The sequence below is a fragment of the Carcharodon carcharias genome, chromosome 2, assembly GCF_017639515.1.
Source record: "Carcharodon carcharias isolate sCarCar2 chromosome 2, sCarCar2.pri, whole genome shotgun sequence".
Classification (NCBI taxonomy): domain Eukaryota; kingdom Metazoa; phylum Chordata; class Chondrichthyes; order Lamniformes; family Lamnidae; genus Carcharodon; species Carcharodon carcharias.
In genome coordinates, this window is record NC_054468.1 from 92,969,132 (window position 1) to 92,991,465 (window position 22,334).

General features: G+C 46.0%; 1 protein-coding gene across 2 annotated transcripts in view; it reads right to left on the reverse strand.

Annotated features, from left to right (window-relative positions):
* LOC121271661 (serine/threonine-protein kinase PAK 2-like) overlaps positions 1–22,099 on the reverse strand; it is a 70,302-nt gene extending 48,203 nt beyond the window's left edge. The window contains exon 1 of one of the 2 annotated variants that reach the window (XM_041177783.1): positions 21,921–22,099. The gene's annotated coding sequence lies outside the window, so the exon portion shown is untranslated. The remainder of the gene's footprint in view (positions 1–21,920) is intronic. The other variant, XM_041177800.1, reaches the window with a different exon arrangement.
* Positions 22,100–22,334: the final 235 nt, after the last annotated feature.

The window sequence follows — 22,334 nt, forward strand, 5'->3', positions numbered from 1 at the left end:
TTCAGCAGAGTAGACGGACATAATGTTTACACTTGTGGGGGAATCCAACCTACAAATGTTAAATCCAGGGGAGTCACTAATAAATCCAATGGGATATTCAGAAGAAACGTCCTCACACAGAAAGTGGTTAGAATGTAGAACATGCTACTATATGGAGTAGCTGTGACAAGTAGCATAGGTGCATTGAATGGAAAGTAATGGATCAGTACAACAGGGTAAAAGAGATAAGTGGGAGAAAGCTCACCTGGCGCATGGATACTGGCACAAATTAATGAAGCCAAATGGCTTGCTTCTGCACTGTAGACTTGACCTAATGCTCATAATCCAGGTATACATAGCCACTTGGCCCAGACACTGGCAGCTGCCAATATCTGCAGAACCAGATTTCAACAGGAGTCAGTGCCTTCAGAGATGGGAGAAAACCAGCAGATCTCCTACACCCACTGGATTCCTCCAATTGCACAGCAGTTTGAAAGAACATTCCAACGTTCCTGCCAGGCATGTAATTATGTGAGATGTAAAGCTTCACCAAACAGGAAGCAACTGAACAAGACACATCGTGTCTGACCAAACAGCTCACAGCTATCATACCGAGGGAGGTGAATACTTCTTCCCCACACCCAATGTTGCGTACAGGCAGGCAGGCACCCATCCAGCACTAGGGTCTGGTGCGTCAGGCTGCAGCTGTCTCACATGTCGAAGCTTATCTGCTGACAGGGTTAAACATACCCCTCACAGTCTCCACTTTCCTTACTGTCGACTGCACTCCATGTCCTCAAAGTAATTCCTCAGTACTCAAGGAATCTGTACAATTTGCTTTAAGCTAGAACTGATCCAGAATTTACAATTTTAAGAGTTTCTTAGCATAATCTACTCTGGATATACAATTTCTTTGTAGCCAGCTGCAATTTATTTCTATATATTATAGCTGAAATATAAACTCCTTTAAATGTCTTGTGACTATTCTGCCACCCTCACACTAACCTCTAGCTCACACTCCTTTCATAACTATCTCCCTCTGCCCTGATCAAGTAGTCATGGATGTAATCCTGTGCAGACCAAAATCTTGTTTCAGAGGAGGTGATGGCTGTAGGTCAGGCACATGCCTCCATGGCAGAAAGGATTGAGGGGGCAGTGGTTATATTATATAGCAATTTGTAGTTTACAGCCTCTAATCAGAGAGCACCAGATGCTGGGGACAGGTTGCTTGTGGTAAACAAGACACTTAAATCAGGGCCAGATGAGTCATCTTAACATATGGCGCTGAGCAACAATATTTAATCCTGGCTGCAATCTATCCCTTCATTTAAGATCAGACTACCAACCACTGAGTAACCAGGTTATTGAAAAGTAAATTTAAGTGGCAAATGATTTTCTCCAAGGGCTCAATGTCATTTGCCATTGGACCCCAGGGTCCCCATGATCCAGAGCGTGCCTTTACCTGCACTATATATATTTGTAAACCTAGTGAGACTTAAGAGACAAACTGAAAACCTTTATCAATGCTTTGATGAGACCATGCCTGGAATACAGAGAGCAGTTTTGGTCCTCATATGTGAGGAAGGGTATAAGTACATTTGAGCCAGGAGAGCAAATGTTCACTAGGTTGGTTTCTGGAAAAGAAGGTCGTCCTATGATGACAGGCTGAGTAAATTGGGTCTATATTCTCTGGAGTTTAGAAGAATGAGAGGTGATCTCTTTGAAACCTACAAGATTCTGAAGGGGCTTGAGAGGGTAGAGACAGAGGTTATTTCCCTAGGCTGGGAAATCTGAAACAAGGGGGCACAGTCTCAGGATAAGGGACAGGTCATTTAAGACTGAGATGAGGAGAAATTTCTTCACTCAAAGGGGTTGCGTACCTTTGGAATTCTCTAACCCAGAGGGTTACGGATGCTCCATCACTTCGTAAATTCAATGTTGGGATAGACAGATTTTTGATCTCTCAGGGGATTTAGGGATATGGGGAATGGGCAGGAAAATGGAGTTGAAGCCCAAGATCAGCCATGATCATATTGAATGGTGGAGCAGGCTCGATGGGCCATACGGTCTACTCCTGCTCCTATTTCTTGCGTTATATTCATTGCACTCAAGGTTATTGGCTTATATCATATTTTATGACACAATATCACCTACATTAAGAACTAATCCTACAGCTCAAGCTATAAACTAGCAGAATCATTAACTTAACATTGAAAAGTTAGATAAGCAATATATTTTGAATAATTGCAAGCTTTTATAAAGGTCAGTCCAATATTAAAAACAAGATACATCTCTTGCACCAACTCTTGATCTAACACTGATCAGGGAAACATGGCTATTTGTTTATTAACTACTTGCTACCTTGGTTTGTACTCCTGATAGCATCAGGATGACAAGCAAACTGGATGCATGTAACCCAATGCAAGTTCATACAAGGTAGCCCCAGGCTACCCAGAGCAGCCCATCAAAAAAATGGCAAAGAATTGTGGCCCTGTCCCTTTGACAAACATAAGTTTTCAACAGTTATAATGGTCAATAAAAACATGACTTTAAAAAAGATAAAAACGGAAAATACTGGAAACACTCAGCAGATCAGGCAGCATCTGTGGAGCAAGAAACAGTTAACATTTCACTTCAATGGTCTTTCGTCAAAACTGGAATATTAATTCTGCTCCTCTCTCACCACAGATGCTGCCAGGTGTGCTAAACATTACCAACATTGTGCTTTTATTTCACATTTCCAGCATCTGCAGTGTTTTAAGAGGATGTCAATCACATCAACTGTTACACCTAAAACATGAATTAGTTTGCTCTCTCCACAGACACTGAGTTGCGCATTTACACGTTTTCTGTTTACATTTCAGATTAGCAGCATTTGCACAATGTGCCATTTGAACTGAACAGCATGGGTTGACTCACTGACCGCTTAATACTTCTAATGAACGCAGAATCACAAACAAGAGCAGCAAACAGTCCACAACTAGCAAGGCCTTGCCCTGAGATGTGTTCAATTAGCCCAGACTCCAGCGCAACATACTTTGCAGTTTCCAACCCCAGCTAACAGCACCAGACTTCAACCTGACATGTGTCTTGATAAGCAAGAAAGAATTCAGTTTCAGGAAACAGCCACGCCCCTTAGATTAGCTACCTTAAATTTGGCCAGTGGTCACGGACAGGAGAGTGTGACTATGAGTGAGGCGGGTAGAGGGATTGAGGAAGTAGCACTGCAGGAGCCTCAGCCCTTACCCTTATCCAACAGGTTCGAGATTCTTGCTCCCTGTGTGGATGAGAGCGGGGACTATAAGGAGGATGAGCAAACTGACCATGGTACAGGGAGCTATTCAAGTGGGGGGAGGAAAGAGAAATGTAGTTGTAATCAGGGATAGTATAGGTAGGGGAATAGATACTGTTCTCTGTAGCCAGGATCAAGGGTCCCAAAGGCTGTGTTGCCTACCTGGTGCCAGGGTTAAGGATATCTCATCTGGGCTGCAGAGGAATTTGGAACAGGAGGGGAAAGATCCAGTTGTCACGGTTCACATAGGTACCAACAATATAGATGGAACGAGGAAAGAGGTTCTGCTGAGGGAATACGAGCAGCTAAGGGCTAAATTAAAAAGCAGAACCAAAAAGGTAATAATCTCCAGATTACTACCTGAGCCATGAACTAATTGGTACAGGGTCAATAAGATTAAAGAGGTAACTGCATAGCTCAAAGATTGGTGTGGGAGAAATGGGTTCGAATTCATGGGACATTAGCACCAGTACTGGGGAAAGAGGGAGCTATTCCGTTCGGACGGGCTCCACTTGAATCATGCTTGGACCAGTGTCCTGGCGAATCACATATATAAGGCTGCAGATAGGGCTTTAAACTAAATAGTGGGGGCGGGAATTCAGTTGCTTGGAAATATAAAAAAATCAAAGTTTGAGAGGGTAAGAGTGTAGGTTAGTGACGAGGCTGATTGTTACCAAAAATTGAAAGGAAGGGACTGAGTGTGTGCACGCTATATTGCACCAAAGAATCATATAAGGATAGGGAAAACTGACAACAGGCCAAACTTAAAGGCTTTGTATCTGAATGTGCGTAGCATTTGGAATAAAACAAATGAATTAACAGCACAAATAGAGATAAATAGGTATGAGTTGGTGGCGATTACTGAGACCTGGTTACAGGGAGAACAGGCTTGGGAGTTGAATATCCAAGGGCACTCAGTGGCAGATATTTAAGGAGATATTCAATTCCTCCCAAGTAAAATATATTCCAAAAGAGGAAGAAAGATGGTAAGAGGTGGGAAAAAGCATCCATGGCTAAGCAAGGAAGTTAAAGAGAACATAGGCAAAAACTAAGGCATACCAAAGACAAAAGGTCAGTGGCAGGCTGAAAGATTGGGAAACTTTTAAAGATCAACAAAGGGTTACTAAAAAAATAAAAGGAGCTAAGGTAAATTATGAAAGAACACTAGCGCAAAATGTAAAAACTGATGGCAAAAGCTTCTATAAGTATATCAAAGGAAAGAGAGTAGCTAAAGTGAATGTTGGTCCCTTGGAGGATGAGACTGGGAAGTTAATAGTGGGGAATGCAGAAATGGCAGAGACGCTTAATCAATATTTTGCCTCAGTTTTCATGGTGGAGGACACTAGTACCAACTCAATAGTAACAGGTGGTGCAGAGGGTATAGAGAAGGAGGAACTTAGAACAATTACCATCACCAGAGAGAAAGTACTGAGCAAACTATTGGTATTAAAGGGTGACAAGTCCCCAGGACCTGATGGCCTATTCCCTAGGATCTTAAAGGAAGTGGCAGCGGAGATAGTGGATGCATTGGCTATAATATTCCAAAGTTCCCTGGAAAGGTTTCAGTGGATTGGAAAATTCTAATAGGACGCCCTTATTCAAAGAAAGCAGGGGGTGGCGGGGGGTGACAGAAAGTAGGAAACTATAGACCAGTTAGTTTAATGTCTGTCATTGGGAAATTGTTGGCATCCATTACTGAGGTAGTAGTAATGGGGTATTTGGAAAGTCAAAATGCAATCCATCAGAGGCAGCATGGTTTATGTTCGACTAATTTGCTAAAGTTCTTTGAAGATGTGACAAGCAAAGTGGATAATGGGGATCCTGTAGATGTAGTGTATCTGGACTTCCAGAAGACCTTTGATAAGGTGCCGCACAAAAGATTAATACACAAGACCACATGGAGCTAGGGGTAATATATTAGCTTGGATAGAGGATTGGCTAAACAATAGAAAGCAGAGCGTGCAGTGGATGCCGGGACGCTGAATAAATCTGAGGAGAAAGACAGGTTTTTTATTAGTAACGGGTTGAAAGATTATGGGGAGAGGACGGGAAATTGGAGTTGAGGCCGAAATGAGATCAGCCATGATCATATTGAATGGTAGGGCAGGGCTCGAGGGGCTGAATTGCCTACTCCTGCTCCTAGTTCTTATGTTCTTATAATCCCTTGCAGATAAAAGAGCTTCAGTTTCAGCACAACCATGACCAGCATTGTTAACACACTCACTGAGCAAGCTGAAGCGTGTTTCAAGAAGAGAGGAACCAGGTGACAGAAATCAACTCCCTCAATAGACCAGTGGGTAAATACAATGTATGGGAGAGGTGGTGGCATAGTGGCATTATCACTGGACTAGTATTCCAGGGACCTAGGATAATGCTCTGGGGACCTGGATTCAAATCCTGCCATAGCAGATGGTGGAATTTGAATCCAATAAAAATCTGGAATTAAAGGTCTGATGATAACCATGGCCTGGATTTTCCAGAAAGAGTTACAATGTGTTAGTGCTGAGGTCCTAGGTTCAGTATGCAGACTGAGCTCAGCAGCAGCTGGTATGTTACCATTGACTTCAGCGCTCCTGGGGTAGGAGGACAAGGTGTCAGTTCCCAAAACTCTACTGGAATGTGCTCGCAGCCAGTAGTCGAGTACAGGGTTGGGCTCGACCATGAGTGCCACAGATTCAGCTCCCAAATGAAAAACGACTGAGTGAAGCACAAATGGGGCTGCTGGCCCTCGTTGAACTTGATCCAAACAAGGGTCAACATCTTCAGGGAGCAAGATAAAAAGGCTTCCCAATACAGGGATCCGACAGGAAGCAAGCACAAGACTTGGTTAAAAGTGCTTGTTCTTCGGGGATGCAACTTTGCAGTTTAAGCAGGTTAAATACATACTTTACTTGATTTAAAATATATTTCTTGTAAAAGTGCAACAGTAAGTCACAGGCAGAGAGGTACACAAGAAATAGGAGTAGGCCATATGGCCCAATTGAGCCTGCTCCACCATTTATAATGAACATGGGTTTCAACTCCACTTTCCCACCCACCCCACCATTGCTCCCCAAATCCCTCGATTCCCAGAGACACCAAAAATCTGTCCATCCCAGCCTTAAATGCATCCAACAATAAAACATCCACAACTCTCTGAGGTAGGGAACTGCAAAAATTCACAACTGTTTGAGTTTTCTCCTCATCTCAGTCCTAAATAATCAGCCCCTTATCCTGACACTATGTCCGTGTTTTAGATTCTCTGACCTGTGGAAACAATATCCTATCAAGCCCTTTCTGAATTTTGTCAGCTTCAATTAAGATTGTCTCTCATTCTTCTAAACCCCAGAGAATATAACCCCAATTTACTCAGCCTATCATAGGTGAACCCCGCATATCTAGGACTAAATTAGTAAACTTTCACTGTACTGCCTCCAATGCAAGTTTATACTGTTAAACATGGAGTCTAAAACTGCACACAGTATTCCAGATACGGTCTCACCAAAACCCTGTGCAACTGTAGCAAAATTTCTTTATCTGTGTACTCCAACCCCTTTGCAATAAAGACCAATGTGCCAGTTACCTTCCTAATTGCTTGCTGCACCTGCATGCTAACTTTGTTTTCCTTGTACAAGCACACCCAAGTCTCTTTGAACATCAACACTTAGGAGTTTCTCACCTCTTAAAAAATTCTGCTTTTTTATTCTTCTGACCAAAGTGAATAATTTCACAATTCCCCGATATTATACTTCAATTACCATCTTGTTGCCCACTCACTTAAGATGCCTATATCGCTTTGCAGCCTGCGTCCTTCCCACAGATTACCTTTCCACCAAATTAGCAAAATTTGATACATTACTCTCTCTTTATCCAAATCATCTTGTAGATGGTACACACACTTCTGTCACTTTGCTTTGGTGGTGGATGGGGTGCCAATCAAGCAGGCTGCTTTGTCCTGGATGATGTCGAGTTTCTTGAGTGATGGAGCTGCACTCATCCAGGCAAGTGGAGAGTATTCCATCACACTCCTGACTTATGCCTTGTAGATGCTATTTTGGTAAAAACCAATAGAATAAGGGGACAAATCAACAAATAAAAAGATCAAATGAACAAATAAATGGGGAAGCCCCTTAAAGGGGGCTGCAACAAAAGACAAAACACAAAGGAAACTTACAAAGATCAAACCAAAATGCAATTGTGGGGGCCAATAATGTACCCCAGTCCCCGCGATGCCTACTGGAATGGAAGGCAGACACCGCATGCTCCCTCTCCAAGGACACCCAGCTGCGAATGTAGTCGCGAAAGAGAGGTAGACAGTTGGACGACTCCCTCGATGACCCACTGCCTGGACCTGTTAATGGCCAATTTGGCCAGGCCCAGGCCCACCACGGGGGTCCTCCTTCCTCCATGCCTTGCTCCACACTGGGTGCCCAAAGATTAGGTGTGTGCGGCTGAAGTGCAATCAAAAATTAAATAACAAATTTTAAAAATAACTGAAAAGGGAGTGCAGCCTACATATACACATGGTCCACAAACTCCGCAAGGCTGCAAAAGATACAGGTTTCTTGGGAGTCTGTGAACTGATAGTTGTATGGGACAGCTGCATGCAACACCCTCCACTCCAGATCCCTGCTCGGAAAGCCCTCCAATGGGGACCTCTACCACCAGACAGCAACAGGGCACACCAAGGCATGTTTGGACAGCAGGCGAAGGTTATGCAGCAACAGCCCATACAGGAAAACCCTCCGCGCCAAGCTAAAAGGCATGGAAGGCATTTCCACAAGGCAGCTCACATTGTGGGGCTCCTGATCCCGAGGGAGGTTTTCGGTGCTTGGGGTCAATGTGGAATTCCTTCAGAGCAAGAGTTTGCTCAGATGAGAGTCCATCACACACCTGAGCCACCAAGGCCTTGTGTGACATCAGGCTGAGCACAACCATTCTAAGGTCATGGATGGCATTGACAGCAAGCCAGATGCCCACTGATGCACAATGTACCAGGCCTTATAGATAGTGAGTTACTCCCTGCAGAATTCCCAGCCTCTGATCTGCTCTTGTAGCCACAGTATTTATATGGCTAGTCCAATTTAGTTTCTGGTCAATGGTGACCCCCAGGACAGGATGCTGATAGTGGGGGATTCAGTGATGGTAATACCATTGAATGTCAAGGTGACTTGGCTTGATTCTCTTTTGTACGAGATGGTCATTGCCTGGCACGAATGTTACTTGCCAATTATTAGCCCAAGCCTGGGTATTGTCCAGGTCTTGCTGCACATGGGCACAGACTGCTTCAGAATCTGAGTTGTGAATGGTGCTGAGCATTGTGCAATCATCAGTGAACATTCCCACTTCTGATCTCATGATGGAAGAAAAATCATTATTGAAGCAGCTGGAGATGGTTGAGCTGAGGACACTACCCTGTGGAAATCCTGCAGTGATGTCCTGGAACTGCATTTGACCTCCAACTACCATAACCATCTTCCTTTGTGCTAGGTATGACTCCAATCAACAGAGTTTTCTCCCAAATACCCATTGACTCAACTTTTGCTAGGGCTCCTCAATGCCACACTCTGTCAAATGTGACCTTGATGACAAGGGCAGTCACTCGACCCTCACCTCGAGTTCAGCTCTTTTGTTCATAGAGTCAGAGGTCTACAGCACAGGAAAAGGCCCTTCAGCCCATCGAGTCTGCGCTGGTCAAACAAGTACCTAACTATTCTAATCCCATTTTCCAGCACTCGGCCCATGGCCAGTGTATGCCATGGCATCGCAACTGCACACCAAATACTTCTTAAATGTTATGAGGGTTTCTGCATGTTTAGAACAAGGTTGAAATAAGGTCAAGAGCCGAGTGGCCCTGGCAGAACCCAAACTAAGTGTCAGTGAACAGGTTGTTTCTGAGAAAGTGCCACTTTATAGCATTGTCCATGATCCCTTCCATCACTTTGTTGATGATCAAGAGTGGACTGATGAAGCCGTAATTGGCTGGATTGGATTTGTCCTGCTTTTTGTGAACAGGACACACCTGAGCAATTTTCCAGGTAGATGCCAGTATTATAGCAGTGCTGGAACAGCATGGCTAAGGACTAGTTCTGGAGCACAAGCCTTCAGTACTGCTGCTGGGATGTTGTCAGGGCACATTGTCTTTGCAGCAACTAATGTTAAGCCAACTGGCCTATAGTTCACCCTTTTCACCCACCCTCCTTTGTTGAAAAGTGATGCAACATGTGCCAACTTCCAATCTAATGGGACCGTTCCCGAATCCAAAGGTATATCTAAGATCTATGGTATAATGCATACAGCAGTCTCTCCCCCAAAGTGGAGGCAAGTTCTAACTCCAGAAGTGTCAATCTACCAGTCCCTCACTTGGAAGGAACAAAAGAAGGGACAGACAGCTCAAAGGCAAGGAAACCAGTGAGCAGACAACCAGCTGGTTAAAGTATGGAAAAGTTAAACAGCAGCAAAGCTATCCAAGAAAGTTACCGGCATCGGTCGGACAAGTGCATCCCATACTCAGCAAGCCCCATTACAGGATGATTCTATAAGAGCCAAACTCTAAGACTGACCCTGAGTTTTGCTTGTGGGGCTTATGGCACCATTGGCTCAGTTGGCAGCACTCTTGCCTCTGATTCACAAGGTTCTGGGTTCAAGTCATATTCCAGGGCTTGGGCACAAAAATCAAGGCTGTCACTCCAGTGCTGAGGGAGTGCTGCACTGTCAGAGTTGCTGTCGTTCGGATGAGGCATTAAACTGAGGCCCCATCTGCCTGCTTGGGTGGATGTAAAGGATCAGCTGGCTTGATTTTGAAGATAGGCAAGCTGTGTACTGGCCAATATTAATCACTCAATCAATACCACAAAAAACATATAATTTGGCCGTTAGCACGTTGCTACTTATGGGAGCTAGAGTGCAAATTGTCTGCTGCGTTTCCTACATTACAACAGAGAGAACATTTCAAAAGTACTGGCTGTAAAGCACTTTGAGGCATCTGGTGGTTTCTATTGAAAATCCCAAATTCCAGGCTATATCTATAATTACACTGTTTTGCTGCATCACAAATTTCTTTGAAGCACAATGATTGTTGCTGTATAAATAAAAAACATCCTACAAAAAACTAAGAACTTTTGGTTCTTAACTGCAGGTGAGGGGCAATTGTTCTGCAGGGTCTTCAAAGCTCATCAAAGCTCATCAAAGCAGATAACTGGGGCCTTGCTTTTAAGAACTTATCAAACTACAGCAGCATTCCCTCAGTACTCACCAAGAAACATGAGCCTACTTTGAGCTCAAAACCCTGGCACACTCCAACCACCAGTTTTCTGAAAGAGCAAGAGTTCTACCAACTGAACTAAGCTGCCACATTTGCCATCTCATGCTAAGATATTTATTACACCAGGCATAACCCACCTGGGCCCCTCGATTAGATTCCAGACAGAAACTCACTCCTAGGTTTCCATTCCTGCATGCGTAAAGTAGCCAAAGCGATACCTCAAAAGGAAAAGCTGAACTTCCAAGGAAACAAAATAAATCAAGTCTCACCCATTTTAAACGTACAAAGCACCACATGTGGACTCGATCACTGAGCAACAAAAAAACATAGGGCTATGTTACAAGTTCTCAGGATCACTTCAGGGAAGTTTCACCACACCTGAACTGCACGTGGCAGATGACTCAGCTCAGTCATCCATGGGATCCCTCTGTCTCTCTTCATCAGCTATAATGCCACATATCTAGCACCTCGCTTCTGTCACATTTACACATCTTGGTAGCAGATAATAACAGGATTCTTTCAGAGGACTTAGAAGGTAAATGTTCAATTCATTGGGTTCAGGTGACATCAACACAAGAACAAAGCTCATATGCCTTAAGCTAACAGACTAAAATGTACCACCCCCAAACCAACGTCTGTCTTTAAAAAATACTGCCGAATTCAGTATTGGAGTAAAGAAATATTACTGCCTTATTCAAGGAGTAAAAAAATACCACTGTTTAATTTAAAACAATTGAAATCAGAAAATATCTCAATATTTACAAATAGGTTAGATGGACAGTTGAAACAAAAGGGGAATTAAAGGGAGGTAGGGTTAGGACTACTGCTCAATAAACACAAACATGGGCTGGTTGGGTGGCAAAGCCCATTTCTGTGCTGTAATCTCCAAGTAATTCTCTGCAAGTCCTGGTGTGGCGTTCAAATCCACTACATTCTGACTCAGAGGCAAATGGAATACCAGTCTAAGGCAACAAGAGTTTTAACAACAAAATACAGGTGCAAATCACAGCTTGAGAACACGACAGAACAGCAGCAACAAAATGTCTCAAAGCAATTTCCAGCCACCTTCAATATACTGGAACAAACTATAACAATCAGTAAGCAATTAGCTTGTTGCTGACAGGATATGGGCCTAACTGATGTTAGACAGTCCTTCTCTTTCAAACATTGCCTGAAACTGTTGTTAGAAAATACTGACCTTTGGCAAGGAGAATAGTTTGACTCAAAATATGTATTAGCAGGTTCCTAAAGACAAGAGAAGAGGAAGTTGTTCACTCAAACAGAGCAAGGAATAGAGGAGGTTCGGCAGTCAAGCAAGCAAGTTACGCATGTCTTTTTGAACTGCACAAAGTCCAAGGGGAGTTTCTGTCGTTCAGACTTCCTCTGGCTGCCTCCAGGTAAACGATCAACATTTCTTCTGAACTTCACTTCCTACTCTCAAAAACTCTCCACTTGTGCAAGGGAGGCCAAAGAGGAAGCTGTGTGAGTACACAACAGCACAGAGAGCCGTCAGTTCCTGTTAATGACATCCTGCCCAGGAACAGCAACAAAACTGCATTAGGTACAGCAGAGACTGCAATCAACGGCACAACACTTTTGGCACTTTCACAAGCCACATGCTGAGGCCAATTCACACCTTCCATTCCCAGTAATAAATCAAACCAGCACCCGAACCAGCATCATCCCTTCGTTACCTCTAGACTCGACCATTCCAACACACTCCTGGATGGTCTCCCACATTCAACCCTCCGTAAACTTGAGGTTACTCAAAACTCTGCTGCTTCTGTCTTAACTCACAACAAGTCCTGCTCCCCTATCACCCCTGGGCTCACTGGCCTACGTTGACTCCCGGTCAAGCAACGCCTTGATTTTAAACTTCTCATCCTTGTTTTCAATTCCCTCCATGGCCTTGCCTCTCCCTATCTCTACTCTCTGCCAGCCCCACAGCCCTCTGAGTTATCTACACTCCTTTAATTCTGGCCTCTTGTACATTCCCAATTATAATTGCTCCATCTTCAATTGCATGGGCCCAAGCCCTGGAGTTCGGTCTCTACACTCTCTCTACCTTACTTTCCTCCTTCCAGACTCTTCCTGAAACCTACCTCTTTGATTAAGATTTTGGTCATCTGACCTAATATCTCCTTATGTGACACAGCGTCATACTTTGCTTTTTATAACAATCCTGTGAAGCCTATTGAGATATTTCATTATGTTAAAGGTGCTATACAAGCTATTGTTGAATGACCCTGAACTCTGCCCACTCAAAGTTCCAGCACATTCTGCAAAAACTGCCTTGGTATTTGTCAGGAAGATATAATAATTAACAATAAATTCCAATCGCATTATGACAAGTAGTGTGATAGTGGGGTCTGTGTCTATGTCTGTGTGTGTGAGATTTAATTGAATTGAAGGCAGCTGATCTGAAGGCTTTGATGTGTTAGAGGGAGGCGATGGCATAATGGTATTGTCACTAGACTGGTAATCCAGAGACGCAGGGTAATGCACTGGGGATCTGGGTGCGAATCCTGCCACAGCAGGTGGTGGAATTCAATAGAAATCTGGAATTAAAAACAAAAAAACTGCGGATGCTGGAAATCCAAAACAAAAACAGAATTACCTGGAAAAACTCAGCAGGTCTGGCAGCATCGGCGGAGAAGAAAAGAGTTGACGTTTCGAGTCCTCATGACCCTTCGACAGAACTACCAGTTCTGTCGAAGGGTCATGAGGACTCGAAACGTCAACTCTTTTCTTCTCCGCCGATGCTGCCAGACCTGCTGAGTTTTTCCAGGTAATTCTGTTTTTGATCTGGAATTAAAAGTCTAATGATGACCATGAAGCCATTGTCAATATGACTCCAGACCCACAACAATGTGGTTGACTCTCAGTTGTAACAAACCACTACAAAGTCAAAGAAAAAACGGAATGAAACCAGTAACGATAACAGCAATCGTAACCCTGTCAACCATGCAAAGTCCTCTGGGGGTTACTGCCAAATGTGGGAGAACTGTCCCACAGACTAGTCATCCTCACGAGATCATGCCTTACAGATAATGTCCCAGACACCACCATCCCTGGGTATGCCCTACAGACCCAGCAGGGGTGGCAGTACAGTGGTATAGTCAGGAGGGAGTTGCCCTGGCCTATAGTTCACCCTTTTCACCCACCCTCACCACCTGCCGCAGACCCAGTCCAGCAGCTATGCCCTTGAGGACTCGACCAGCTCGGTCAGTAGTGGTCCCCCATCCAGAGTACATTCCGCGCCCTTAGTGCTTCCTCTAAGTAATGTTCAACATGGAAGAGCACTGATTCATCAGCTGAGGGAGGGTGGTACGTGGCAATCAGCAGGAGGTTTGAACTTCTGATGGAAGGACTCATGCTGAGACACATCACTGCAGGTGCCCTACCTAAATACAAGTCCACTGAGTGATGGCAGGCGTTTTGATCACAGGGAGCATGAGAATTAGATATTTGTTTGAAAAGGAGACCCTTGCAGGTCAATGAAAGAGCAGAGGAATGGGAATACATTTGCAGGTCTTTCAAAGAACCAGCATAGACATAAAGGGTCAAATGGCCTCTTGCCGTGCTCCATGATTGCAGAAGAGTCATAATAAATCCACTCCAGTCCTTAGGCAACGTTGATCCCTCACACCCCACCCTGCCAACACACACACGCAGACACAGTGGCAGAGGTCATGCACCTTTGGTGTTGAAGGCTGGACTGAGCAGAATCTTTATATGTTGTACTTCAAAAGGCCGCCAGAGCTCGTGAAATGTAGCAGACACCCCTCCCAAGAATAACAGCACATACTGTCAGAAAATTCTTACCTTCCCAGGCAATAATAAGTGTTGCTGGGACCAAAGGTACCTTGAGTTCACAGGAGTGGAGAAAAATAGAGAACTTCAATTGAGAGAAGACTTTTGTTGTCTGCTTTGCAATTTTAAAAAATGGGTTATCCAGAACATTTTTAAAAAAAAGGAGTTTTAGATCAAAGCCAGATAAAAATCAACCACGATGGACATTCTCCCTTCGCACCCAGCTCATGAATACTCAGGCTAATCATAGCAAACCTACCTCTGCCTTGCTGAGAACACACAGCTTAAGGCAGACCAAGATTGGGCCTTGCAAACATAGTGCGCTCACTAACTGAGGCACAAGACCAGGTATCAAACTAAAGCCTTCAAAACACAATGTTGAACAAATCAAGGACAGATTAACACAAGGATAAAGGTGATGAGACAGGAAGTAAAATTATTGAAAAGTTTGCAGAGGTACAGGGAAAAGGCAGGGCAGTGGCACTAGGTGAATTGCTCCTTCAGATGGCTAACACAAGCAGGGTCAGGGATGTCATGGAGCGGTTGCTGCCAGAGCAGTGAGCAGCCAGAGGTCAAGGTCTACATTGATGCCAATGACTTAGACAAGAAAAGGCATGACGTCCTGAAAGCAGATTTTAGGAAGCTAGGAAGGAGATTGAAAAGCACGGCTTCTAAAGCAGGAATCTCAGGATTACTCCCAGTCCCACGTGTAATTGAGCGATCAAACACATGGCTGGAAAGCTGGAGAAGGAGGAAGGACATCAGATTTCTGAGGCATTGGGACCGGTTCTGGGGAAGGTGGGACCTGTACAAGCAGGACAGACTACACCTGAACAGGACTGGGACAAATATCCCTGCAAGGATATTTGCCAGTGCTGTTGGGAGGAGGGGGGGATGGGGCAGTTTAAACTAGATTAGCAGGAGAGTGGGAACCTGAGGGCAAATTCAGAGCAGGAAACAGGAGATGGAGTATTAGTGAGTGACTCTGAAAGACAGAAGCAGCACAGGTTAAAAAGTGGACAGCACAGGATCTTGGACGTGTTAAAATGTATATATGTAAATGCAAGGGGTGTAGCAAATAAAGTTGACGAGCTGAGGGCACAGATAGATACATGGCAGCATGATAACATTGTTATAAAGGAAACTTGGCTTAAAGCGGGGCAAAAATGGGAGCTCAACATCCCTGGATATAGTTTTCAGGCAGGATAGAGAGAGGGATGAGAAAAGTGGGGATGTAGCATTGTTGCTTAAATAATCAACTACAGCTGTGAGGAGGAGTGATCTACTAAATGAGGCCTCAAATGAGGCCATATGGGTTGAACTCAGAAATAAAAAAAGGGGCTAGGAGTGTACTATAGACCCCCAAAAGCTGGAAGGAGTTAGAACAGCAAATATGTCGGCAAATTTCTGAGTGTAAAAGCAACAGGGCAGTAATAATTGGGGACATCAACTACTCTAATATCAATTGGATACGAACAGTGTGAAGGGCACAAAGTTCTTGAACTGCATTCGAGAACTTTTTTAGCCAGCACATAAACCCAATGAGAGGGGGTGCAATTCTAGATTTAGATTTAGTCTTAGGAAATGAAGCTGGGCAAGTGGATGAAGTAGCAGTGGGGGACCATTTTGGAATATAGTTAGATTTAGCATCGTTATGGAAAAGAACAAAGTTGGAACAGGAGTAAAATTCTAAAATGGGGGAAGACAAATTTTACAAAGCCTAGAAGTGAGCTGGCGAGAGTGGACTGGATATAGCTAATAGAAGAGAGAACAGTGTCAAATCAATGGGAGGCATTCAAAAGGCAAGATTCTACAGGCACAGTGTAGATGTGTCCCCATGAAGAAAAGGGGTGATACTGCCAAATCACAAGCCCCCTGGTTATCCAGAGGCATACAGGGCAAGATAAAGCAGAAAAAGAAAGCTTATGACAGTCGCAAAAAGTTTAATGCTATGGAAAGCCTAGAGGAGTATAGAAAGTACAGGAGTAAAATAAAAAAGGAAATCAGGAGAGCAAAGAGGATACAAAAAAATATTAGCAGGTAAAATCAAAGGAAACATGAAGATGTTTTACATTAAGAGCAAGTAAATAATTAAGGAAAGGGAAGGACCTATCAGAGATGTACATGATAACGTGCTCTGATAAAGATGTGGGCAGGGTTCTCAATGAGTACTTTGTCTCCATCTTCACTAAGTAGAGAGATGATGCAGACATTCTAGTTAAAGAGGAGGCATGTGAAATATTAGATACAATAAGCATAGTGAGAAAGAAAGTACTGGAGGACTGACATCTTTGAAGGTGGATAACTCACCAGGGCTAATTGGATTGTATCCCAAGCTGTTAAATGAAGCCAGGGAAGAAACTGTGGATGCTCTGAGGATCATTTTCCAATCCTCTTATGATACAGGTGAGGTGCCAGGGGATTGGAGGTCTGCAAACATTGTAATAACATTTTAAAAAGGTGTGAGGGATAGGCCAGAAAATTATAGGCCGGTCAGTCTGACTTCAGTGGTGGGCAAATTATTGGAAACAATTCTGAGACACAGGGTAAACTGTCACTTAGAAAGGCACTGATTGACCAGGGACAGTCAGCATTATTAGGGGAATATCGTGACTTATGAGCTTAATAGAATTTTTTGAGGAAGTAACAAGGAGGATTGATAAGGGTAGCTCAGTGAATGTTGTCTACATGGATTTTAGTAACACATTTGACAAGGTCCCAAATGGCAAACTGGTCAGAAAGGTGAGCACCCATGGGATAGAGAGAAAGATGGCAAGTCGGATCCAAAATTGGCTCAGCGACAGGAAAAGGGTAACGGTCGATGGATGCTTTTGCGAATGGAAAGAAGTTTCCAGTGGCGTTCCACTGGGCTCAGTGTTGGGGTCCTTCCTGTTTGTTGTATATATTAATGATTTGGGCAAATGTGTGAGGTATAATTGGGCAATTTGCAGATGACACAAAAATTGGCCGTGCAGTTGATAGTGAAGAGGATAGCTCAGGTTTCCAGAATGATATCAATGGTTTGGTTGAGTGGGGTAAAAGTGGCAAATGGAATTCAATCTGGGAAAGTGAAGTAATGCATTTGGGGAGGGCAAACAAAGCAAGGGAATACTCAATCACAGAATCAGACAGTGCAGAAGAGGCCCTTCAGCCCATCGAGTCTGCACAGACATGTGAGAAACACCTGACCTACCTACCTAATCCCATTTAACAGCACTTGGCTCATAGCCTTGAATGTTATGACATGCCAGGTGCTCATCCAGGTGCTTTTTAAAGGATGTGAGGTAACCCGCCTCCACCACCCTCCCAGGCAGCGCATTCCAGACTGTCACCACCCTCTGGATAAAAAGTTTTTCCTCACATTCCCCCAAACCTCCTGCCCCTCACCATGAACTTGTGTCCCCTTGTGACTGATCCTTCAACTTAGGGGAACAGCTGCTCCCATCCACCCTGTCCATGCCCCTCAATCTTGTACACCTCGATCAGGTCACCCCTCAGTCTTCTCTGCTCCAACGAAAACAACCCAAGTCTATCCAATCTCTCTTCATAACTTAAATGTTTCATTCCAGGCAACATCCTGGTGAATCTCCTCTGCACCCCCTCCAATGCAATCACATCCTTCCTATAATGTGGTGACCAGAACTGCACACACTACTCCAGCTATGGCCTCAGCAAGGTTCTATACAACTCCAACATGACCTCCCTACTTTTGTAATCTACGCCACGTTTGATAAAGGCTGGTGTCTCATATGCCTTTTTCACCACCCGCTAACATGCCCCTCCGCCTTCAGAGATCTATGGACACACACGCCAAGGTCCCTTTGTTCCTCAGAACTTCCTAGTGTCCCAAGGTCCCTTTGTTCCTCAGAACTTCCTAGTGTCAATAAATGGGAGGATATTGAGAGGGATTGAGGAAATAATGAGTGCATGTCCACAGGTCCCTGAAGGTGGCAGGACAGTTGGATAAGGTGGTAAAGAAAACATGGAATGCTTCCCTTTGTTGGATGAGATATTGAATACAAAAGCAGAGATGTAATGATGGAACAGGAGCTGTGGCTGGTTAAGCCACAGCTGGAATTGTGTACACATTTCTGGTCACATTTCAGGAAGGACATAGCTGCTCTGGAGACAGTACAGAGGAGATTTACAAGAATGTTGCCAGGGCTTGAAAATTGGAGCAATGAGGAAAGATGAGATAGGTTTGGATTTCTTCCTGAGAACAGAGGACACTGAGGCGTGACCTAATTTAGGGGCTTAGACAGGAAAGACTTGTTTCCCCTAGATGAGGGATCAGTTACCAGGGGGATTTAATGTGATTGGCAGAAGGATTAGAGGGGACACGGGGAAAAAGATTTTTCACCCGTGTGTAGTGGGCATCTGGAATTCACTGCCTAAATTGGTGGTCGAGGCTGAAATGCTCAACTCATTTAAAAAGGTACCTGGATCTGCACCTGAAGTGCTGTAACCTGCAAATCTATGGACCAGCTGCTGGAAAGTGGGATTAAAAATGAGTGGCTGGTTTCTTTTTTTTTGGCCGGCACAGGCACAATGTGCTGAATTGCTTCTTTCTGCACTGTAACGTTTCTATGGTTCCATGGACATGATGGGCCAAAAGGCCCCCTTCTGTGCTGTAACCATTTTATGATCCTATAAAAGCAGCTTGGCTCAGTCTGCACCACTTGCAGAGTCAGGAAGCCACAATCCAAGCCTCACTATAAGCATATAAGCACACCATCAAGACTAGCACCTCACTACAGTATTGAGAGGTTGCTGCACTGTCAGAGGTGCCTTTTTTCTAGTGAGATGTTAAACTGAGGCCCCATCTGTCTGGTCAGGTGGATATTAATGACCCCATTTCATTATTAAAGTTGTCCTGGAGAACATTATTCTCTTAACCAACAGCACTGAAGAAAACATGAACTGTCAATGATCTCACTGTTGTTTGTAGGACCTCAGTACAACATTTATAAAAGCAGCGCATTAAAATTCTTCATTGCGACCAGGAGGATGCAAAAGGCCTTGTATATAAACTTTTGTTCTTTCAATGCATCAATACACTTTCTGATCCAAGTCAATAAAGTCACACAGTTTTCACTAAAATGAGTAGAAATGGGGGATTTCAGCCTCTTCATTTTCACATCCTTGTATTCTGAAGAGAAGTCGCCCATGAAAATTTGAGGAACTAACTCAAAGAGAGAGCAGGTTCAGGCCTGTATGGCTTGGCTGGAATTTACCAAATATTAGAGTCTTGACTGAACATGAAACCTCTGCTTTGCTCCATGCCTAACACCAGTACCTGCTGCCACAAATTATAGTCCTGTTTATCAGCTCAAGCACTCAAGCCCAAGATCCGATGCATACATGATGGGCCGAATAGCCTCCTTCTGTGCCGTTAAGATTCTGTGATTAATGAGCAAGGTGTCAATCACCAAGTACTTTCTGCCTATGACTAGCAGGCCGAAGGGAGACAGTCAGCCTTGAAGGAATGCTTTTACATGTACAGTATTGGCAAATCCTGAACTTCCCCTTGTCAGACTGCTACTCCCAGCTTCAGCTTTCAATCAAAATCACATTTCTTGATAAAACTAGCACATGCTCAAATCATATTAACCCTTCAAAGTGAATGTTTCAGATAGCATAACTACAAACACAACAATCAGGCCAAATAAATTTATGGCATCCCAATTAAATACTATGAATCTTTCATATCTATTACATACACAGACACCACACTGAATAATATATTAACCACTTCCTTCAGAAGAATTCTAGTTACTTGCCGCAATTTTCAGCACAAGTTTCAAATGCTGCATCTCCTCTTATTCAGAAAAACAGTTACTCGGCTCTATTGCACTTCCGCTCAAAGTTTCCCAGTGCTGTAGTCAGGAAATTGTAGACACTGATTCTATGCAGTTTGCGAGTACAAATACCTGAATTTCAAATTTGTTTCTCAAGACCGGAGCAGAGATAGCGGTTTCTCTAATCTCTCCTTAACTTGTCCCTAACGAACTCACTCCCTCTCAACAGGAGATACCTTATCAGTTTCCTCCTAATACTGAGACACCCTCACTTCGCTCCACCTACATAAAACCCACCAGAACATCACTGATTGAAAGACACTCTCCCCAAACCTAAGATTGATATACAATCTTCCCCCCACCAAAGAAAACAAGCTCTCCCTAGCCCAAAAATGCCCTACATCATGACCAAGAGAGTCTGTTTGCCCTCTTCCCAACCTCAAGAACTCCTCAAACTGCCACAATCAGGACCAAGTCATGACCACACCCCTTTTACCCCTTCACTTTACCTCCTTCCCCAAACCCCACCTCACATCTTCCTGTCCCATCCTTTGCCCCTCCTATCCTCACACACGCCACCTGCTCCAAGCATCATAACTAACGCCGCCCCCACACCCAATCCCCCCCCCGCCCAGCCTTCACCCCACCACCCCCGCCCTCCCCGCCCAGCCTTCACCCCACCACCCCCGCCCTCCCCGCCCAGCCTTCACCCCACCACCCCCGCCCTCCCCGCCCAGCCTTCACCCCACCACCCCCGCCCTCCCCGCCCAGCCTTCACCCCACCACCCCCGCCCTCCCCGCCCAGCCTTCACCCCACCACCCCCGCCCTCCCCGCCCAGCCTTCACCCCACCACCCCCGCCCTCCCCGCCCAGCCTTCACCCCACCACCCCCGCCCTCCCCGCCCAGCCTTCACCCCACCACCCCCGCCCTCCCCGCCCAGCCTTCACCCCACCACCCCCGCCCTCCCCGCCCAGCCTTCACCCCACCACCCCCGCCCTCCCCGCCCAGCCTTCACCCCACCACCCCCGCCCTCCCCGCCCAGCCTTCACCCCACCACCCCCGCCCTCCCCGCCCAGCCTTCACCCCACCACCCCCGCCCTCCCCGCCCAGCCTTCACCCCACCACCCCCGCCCTCCCCGCCCAGCCTCTCGCCCAGCTTCTCGCCCCACCCCAACACCCCGCTCTCACCCCACCCCAACACCCCGCTCTCGCCCCACCCCAACACCCCGCTCTCGCCCCACCCCAACACCCCGCTCTCGCCCCACCCCAACACCCCGCTCTCGCCCCACCCCAACACCCCGCTCTCGCCCCACCCCAACACCCCGCTCTCGCCCCACCCCAACACCCCGCTCTCGCCCCACCCCAACACCCCGCTCTCGCCCCACCCCAACACCCCGCTCTCGCCCCACCCCAACACCCCGCTCTCGCCCCACCCCAACACCCCGCTCTCGCCCCACCCCAACACCCCGCTCTCGCCCCACCCCAACACCCCGCTCTCGCCCCACCCCAACACCCCGCTCTCGCCCCACCCCAACACCCCGCTCTCGCCCCCCCCAGCCTCACCTCAACACCCACTCCCACCCCCTCAGCCTCACCCCAACACCCGCTATCCCAACCCCCCCGCACCCTCACATGGCCTCCAGGGACCGGTCCCACCAATTTCCGCCAGGGCCCCGGGTTTTCCTCTTGACCACCTCTCCCCTCCCTCCCTGACCCGCGGGCTCTTTCACACAAGTGGGGCAGGTGCCGGTAAATGAGGTGCCCCTCAGCGGGCGGGTGGAGGCCCAAACTCACCCAAACTGCAGGGCTGTGTCTCCGGCTGTAGGGGCTGTGTAGCTTCGGGACTCCCCTGAAGCTGGCGGACAGGGACACACAGGGCAAGCAGCAGCCGAATGGCGGAGGGAAGCGGAAGTGAAGCCGAGGCTCGGCCTGGCGCTGACTACAAGCTGCCGGGGTCGGGGGAAGGCTGGGGAGAGGAGTGGGCAGGACAAGGCGGGGCCAAGCCCAGTCACCAGCTCCTCCTTCTCCCGCCGCGCTGCGCAACAAGTTCCGCTCCGTTCCTAGCTCCACTCCGTCGGACACTCGGTGCATGCCGGGATTTGTAGTCCTGCGCTCGGGTTTCCGCCGCCCGGCCTTAGGGAAATGGGGCCAGAATGGACTACGATTCCCAGCATGCACAGCGGTAGACTTCTGCGCTGCATTGTGGGA